This window comes from Amblyomma americanum, chromosome 4, assembly GCF_052857255.1.
Source record: "Amblyomma americanum isolate KBUSLIRL-KWMA chromosome 4, ASM5285725v1, whole genome shotgun sequence".
Classification (NCBI taxonomy): domain Eukaryota; kingdom Metazoa; phylum Arthropoda; class Arachnida; order Ixodida; family Ixodidae; genus Amblyomma; species Amblyomma americanum.
The window spans coordinates 24,991,680-24,998,547 of NC_135500.1; the positions used below are offsets into that span (position 1 = coordinate 24,991,680).

The 6,868-nt window shown below is 47.6% G+C and overlaps 1 non-coding gene across 1 annotated transcript; it reads right to left on the reverse strand.

Annotated features, from left to right (window-relative positions):
* Positions 1–5,971: 5,971 nt before the first annotated feature.
* Positions 5,972–6,045, reverse strand: TRNAP-CGG (transfer RNA proline (anticodon CGG)). Its single transcript has one exon. It is a non-coding gene; the product is annotated as a tRNA-Pro (tRNA).
* Positions 6,046–6,868: the final 823 nt, after the last annotated feature.

The window sequence follows — 6,868 nt, forward strand, 5'->3', positions numbered from 1 at the left end:
CGTCTATGGATAATATGCGCAATCAAACCAGGATTCTTAGCGGTTGTAATAAAGAAATGCCAGGCGGTGAATTCCATGGCCGCTATCTTCAGGAGGGTGTGTCCTTGTCACCGGGAACGTGCCGTTGTTGTAACCAATGGCGGAGAGCAGCAACTGAAGAGTGAAAAATTGCCTGGTTAGAAGCATGTTCGCGCAATTGCCGCTGCCTTTCCCACTGAAGTAGAGACGGTACGGATGGGGCCTTTTATGCTGAATGTCTTGAAGAATGTCATGTGATGTCCCCGTCTATGGATAATATGCGCAATCAAACCAGGATTCTTGGAGGTTGTAATGAACTGCCAGGCGGTGAATTCCATGGCCGCTATCTTGAGGAGGGTGTGTCCTTGTCACTGGAAACGTGCCGTTGTTGTCACCAATGGCGGAGAGCAGCAACTGCAGAGTGAAAAATTGCCTGGTTAGAACCATGTTCGTGCCGTTGCCGCTGCCTTTCCCACTGAAGTAAAGACGGTACGGATGGGGCCTTTTATGCTGAACGTCTTGAAGAATGTCATGTGATGTCCCCGTCGATGGATAATACGCGCAATCAAACCAGTATTCTTGCCGGTTGTAATGAAGATCTGCCAGGCGGTGAATTCCATGGCCGCTATCTTCAGGAGGGTGTGCCCTTGTCACCGGAAAGTGCCGTTGTTGTTGTCACCAACGGCGGAGAGCAGCAACTGCAGAGTGAAAAATTGCCTGGTTAGAAGCATGTTCGTGCCGCTGCCTTTCCCACTGAAGTAATAACGGTACGGATGGGGCCTGCTGAACGTCTTGAAGAATGTCATGTGATGTCCCCGTCGTTGGATAATATGCGCAATCAAACCAGTATTCTTGCCGGTTGTAATGAAGATTTGCCAGGCGGTGAATTCCACAGCCGCTATCTTGAGGAGGGTGTCTCCTTGTCACCGGAAACGTGCCGTTGTTGTCACCAATGGCGGAGAGCAGCAACTGCAGAGTGAAAAATTGCGTGGATAGAAGCATGTTCGTGGCCTTGCCGCTGCCTTTCCCACTGAAGTAAAAAAGGTACGAATGGGGCCTTTTATGCTGAACGTCTTGAAGAATGTCATGTGATGTCCCCGTCGATGGATAATATGCGCAATCAAACCAGTATTCTTCTCGGGTGTAATGAAGATCTGCCAGGCGGTGAATTTAATGGCCGCTATCATGAGGAGGGTGTGTCCTTGTCACCGGAAATGTGCCGTTGTTGTTGTAAGCAATGGCGGAGAGCAGCAACTGAAGAGTGAAAAATTGCCTGGTTAGAACCATGTTCGTGCCGTTGCCGCTGCCTTTCCCACTGAAGTAAAGACGGTACGGATGGGGCCTTTTATGCTGAACGTCTTGAAGAATGTCATGTGATGTCCCCGTCGGTGAATAATATGCGCAATCAAACCAGTAATCTTGCCGGTTGTAATGAAGATCTGCCAGGCGGTGAATTCCTTGGCCGCTATCTTGAGGGTGTCTCCTTGTCACCGGGAACGTGCCGTTGTTGTAACCAATGGCGGAGAGCAACAACTGGAGAGTGAAAAATTGCCCGGTTAGAAGCATGTTCGTGCCGTTGCCGCTGCCTTTCCCACTGAGGTAAAGACGGTACGGATGGGGCCTTTTATGCTGAACGTCTTGAAGAATGTCTTGTGATGTCCCCGTGGATCAATAATATGCGCAATCAAACCAGTATTCTTGCCGGTTGTAATAAAGATCTGCCAGGCGGTGAATTTCTTGGCCGCTACCTTGAGGAGGGTATGTCCTGGTCACCGGAAATGTGCCGTTGTTGTTGTCACCAACGGCGGAGAGTAGCAACTGCAGAGTGAAAAATTGCCTGGTTGCAAGCATGTTCGTGCCGTTGCCGCTGCCTTTCCCACTTAAGTAAAGACGGTACGGATGGAGCTTTTTATGCTGAAAGTCGTGCAGAATGTCATGTGATGTCCCCGGCGATGAATAATATGCCCAATCAAACCGGTATTCTTGCCGGTTGTAATGAAGATCTGCCAGGCGGTGAATTCCATGGCCGCTATCTTGAGGAGGGTGTCTCCTTGTCACTGGAAAGTGCCGTTGTTGTTGTCACCAATGGCGGAGAGCAGCAACTGCAGAGTGAAAAATTGCCAAGTTAGAAGCATGCTCATGCCGCTGCCTTTCCCACTGAAGTAAAAACGGTTCGCATGGGGCCTGCTGAACGTCTTGAATGTCATGTGATGTCCCCGTCGATGGATAATATGCGCAATCAAACCAGTATTCTTGGCGGTTGTAATGATGATCTGCCAGGCGGTGAATTCCATGGCCGCTATCTTGAGGAGGGTGTGTCCTTGTCACCGGAATCGTGCCGTTGATGTTGTCACCAATGGCGGAGAGCAGCAACTGCAGATTGAAAAATTGCCTGGATAGAAGCATGTTCGTGCCGTTGCCGCTGCCTTTCCCACTGAAGTAAAAACTGTACGGATAGGGCCTTTTTTTCTGAACGTCTTGAAGAATGTCATGTGATTTCCCCGTCGACGGATAATATGCGCAATCAAACCAGGATTCTTGCCGGTTGTAATGAAGATTTGCCAGGCGGTGAATTCCATGGCCGCTATCTTGAGGAGGGTGTGTCCTTGTCACAGGAAACGTGCCGTTGTTGTCACCAATGGCGGAGAGCAGCAACTGCAGAGTGGAAAATTGCCTGGTTAGAAGCATGTTCGTGCCGTTGCCTTTCCCACTGAAGTAAAAACGATACGCATGGGGCCTGCTGAACGTCTTGAATGTCATGTGATGTCCCCGTCGATGGATAATATGCGCAATCAAACCAGTATTCTTGGTGGTTGCAATGATGATCTGCCAGGCGGTGAATTCCATGGCCGCTATCTTGAGGAGGGTGTGTCCTCGTCACCCTAATCGTGTCGTTGATGTTGTCACCAATAGCGGAGAGCAGCAACTGCAGATTGAAAAATTGCCTGGATAGAAGCATGTTCGTGCCGTTGCCGCTGCCTTTCCCACTGAAGTAAAAACTGTACGGATAGGGCCTTTTATGCTGAACGTCTTGAAGAATGTCATGTGATTTCCCCGTCGACGGATAATATGCGCAATCAAACCAGGATTCTTGCCGGTTGTAATGAAGATTTGCCAGGCGGTGAATTCCATGGCCGCTATCTTGAGGAGGGTGTGTCCTTGTCACAGGAAACGTGCCGTTGTTGTCACCAATGGCGGAGAGCAGCAACTGCAGAGTGGAAAATTGCCTGGTTAGAAGCATGTTCGTGCCGTTGCCGCTGCCTTTCCCACTGAAGTAACAACGGTACGGATGGGGCCTTTTATGCTGAACGTCTTGAAGAATGTCATGTGATGTTCCTGTCAATGGATAACATGCGCAATCAAACCAGGATTCTTGCCGGTTGTAATGAAGATCTGCCAGCCGGTGAGACCTGCCGCGGTGGCTCAGTGGTTAGGGCGCTCGACTACTGATCCGGAGTTCCCGGGTTCGAACCCGACCGCGGCGGCTGCGTTTTTATGGAGGAAAAACGCTAAGGCACCCGTGTGCTGTGCGATGTCAGTGCACGTTAAAGATCCCCAGGTGGTCGAATTTATTCCGGAGCCCTCCACTACGGCACCACCTCCCTTTCTTCTTTCACTCCCTTCCTTATCCCTTCCCTTACGGCGCGGTTCAGGTGTTTAACGATATATGAGACAGATACTGCGCCATTTCCTTTCCCCAAAAACCAATTATTATTATTATCAGGCGGTGAATTCCATGGCTGCTATCTTGAGGAGGGTGTGTCCTTGTCACAGGAAACGTGCCATTGTTGTTGGCACCAATGGCGGAGAGCAGCAACTGCAGAGTAGAAAATTGCCTGAATAGAAGCATGTTCGTGCCGTTGCCGCTGCCTTTCCCACTGAAATAAAAACGGTACGGATGGGGCCTTTTATGCTGAACGTCTTGAAGAATGTCATGTAATGTCCCCGTCGATGGATATTATGCGCAATCAAACCAGTATTCTTGCCGGATGTAATGAAGATCTGCCAGGCGGTGAATTCCATGGCCGCTATCTTGAGGAGGGTGTGTCCTTGTCACCGGAAACGTGCCATTGTTGGTGTCACCAATGGCGGAGAGCAAGAACTGCAGAGTGAAAAATTCCGTGGTTGGTTAGAAGCATGTTCGTGCCGCTGCCGCTGCCTTTCCCACTAAAGTAAAAACGGTACGGATGGGGCCTTTTATGCTCTACGTCTTGAAGAATGTCATGTGATGTCCCGGTCTATGGATAACATGCGCAATCAAACCATTATTCTTGCCGGTTGTAATGATCTGCCAGGCGGTGAATTCCATGGCCGCTATGTTGAGGAGGGTGTGTCCTTGTCACCGGAAACGTGCCTTTGTTGTTGTCACCAATGGCGGAGAGCAGCAACTGCAGAGTGAAAAATTGCCTGGTTAGAAGCATGTTCGTGCCGTTGCCGCTGCCTTTCCCAATGCAGCAACCAGCATTGTGAAATCAAGCACAGGAATTCCTAACATTCAGAGCTGCAATTAAGTTATATGTACATGGCATGTAATGTCCCACACAACCATGATGGCTGTGAAACGCATTGCAGTGCATAACTATGCTTGCTTAACTTTGTGTGCGAGTGAGGTTCTTGTGCACGCACCAAAGCCTCAGTAAATGGGTGCACCTCTCTCAGTGCTGGAATACCTTCCATCTCACTTGCCTAACCATGCCCTTGACGCACATTAGTAGAGGTTTTCAGCCACGAAGTCTTAGCGCATACTCGGTGCAATTCGTACTGGTAGAAAGAATACAGTACGGATGAAAATGCAACACATTTGTCTGCAGTTGCATTTTTGCATTAGATACGAACTGAAATTAATTTGCTTGAGACAGTTATGCATGCCAGCTTATGTATGAATTTCATAAGCCATAGCATATCGTGAAGCATTGTTAAGTACTAACACTTGGGAGGAGCTCAACGCGCCGCATGTGCCAATTTTAGCGCAACAACTATATCGCGGTCTACCTTAATTGCTTGCAGGTAACGACAGCTCCGGTGCTACCGCGTGGCAAGAAACCCTTGCAGCTCCGATGGAGCGCACTTGAAAGCTTTTCAAGGGCTATAAAATCACAAAATATTGGAAATTATATGGTTTCACGTCTAGAAGTGATATATGGGCAATGGGGGACACCGTAGTGAAATGCTCCGGAATAGTTTAGAAGGGTTCTATCGTGCAGCACACGGGCGCCTTTCGCGCTTCGCCTCCATCGAAACGCGGCCGCCGCGTCCTGGATAGGAAAATCCTGGACTCGTCCTGGTGTAGAAAAAGCATCGCAAGTACAACAAACACCTACAATTATATCTCAGCGTTCCTTCAAAACAGAACGGCTGAGATGCATATTAACACTCAAAATTGAAACCATTAAATTAGGAAGCAAAGGGACCCCACAAGGATCAGTCTTGTCCCCCTTCCTATTTAACAAAACTCTCATAAATCTGGCTAAAGAACTTTCTCTTTCTTCCTTTTCTAATTTTTTTCTTTTGTTCCCGTCTTCTTTTCAGGATCCGATTGCTTGTTGCTCTGTTCATGTGGGGGACATGTGTGCCAATTCTATTCCAACTCCTTAAGAAGGAGAGGAAGATCGCTGTAACTTCAGTCATGAGAAAGGACAAGATGTTTAAATATATATATATATATATATATATATATATATATATAGGTTTGTCAAACGGGCCCCTCATTCCCTTTAACTTATCTGCTATATATATATATATATATATATATATATATATATATATATATATATATATATATATATATATATATATATATATATACTTATGGATGGAGCCAACAGTCACCGAAACCAAGGTGCATAGGGGAACGTTTTTTTTTAATCTGTTGTGCTTATCAGTGGGATAATATTACATAGAATAATAAATCGCTTAAAGGAAATTACTTATAAAGCAGCAGAAAAAACAACCATGCCGCCGGTGGGATCCGAACCCACGACCTCCGAAAACCGTGTCCGGTGCTCTTACCAACTGAGCTACGGCGACGGTTGTCCAATCTGCTGCTCTCGTGGGTATTTATGTTTATTTGGTGTGCGCGAACCAGCGCCACCCTCGACCATAGCGGAGGATGTAAGACGTCCTGTAATACCGCGAGCGTGACGTGGATCGTCATCTAACGGCGAGGGCGGAAACTATGCGAGAGCCCTCTTAAGCAACCTGTGGCATCAAGACTGCCAGAACCGAGACCCTCGTTAAGCTATTAGCAGACAAGGTAAAGTAAATGAGGGGTCCGTTTGACAAACTTTTGAAGGGAGCCAACAGTCACCGAAACCAAGGTGCATAAGGGAACGTTTTTTTTAATCTGTTGTGCTTATCAGTGGGATAATATTACTTAGATTATTAAATCGCTTAAAGAAAATTACTTATAAAGCAGCAGAGAAAATATATATATATATATATATATATATATATATATATATATATATATATATATATATATATATATATATATATAGTGAATAAACAGACCAACTTTTGGGGGCACGACACCGCATTCAGAATGGTGCACTCACCTCGCCTCTTCTTCCAGGCTGGCCTTGTACTCGGAATACTTGCTGCGACGCCTGACACGGCCTCCCTGCGAGCCTGTGCCTTGACTTCGACGCAATGGCCCGAGGATTGGACGCAGCAACCAGTTACGACAGATCACCAGCGGCTAATCTGGCAACAACGAGCGCATTCCACCACTATCAGCGATGACCACCGGGAATATAAGCAGCCTCCAGCAGCCGCCCCTGCGGGGCACGACACCGCATTCAGAATGGTGCACTCACCTCGCCTCTTCTTCCAGGCTGGCCTTGTACTCGGA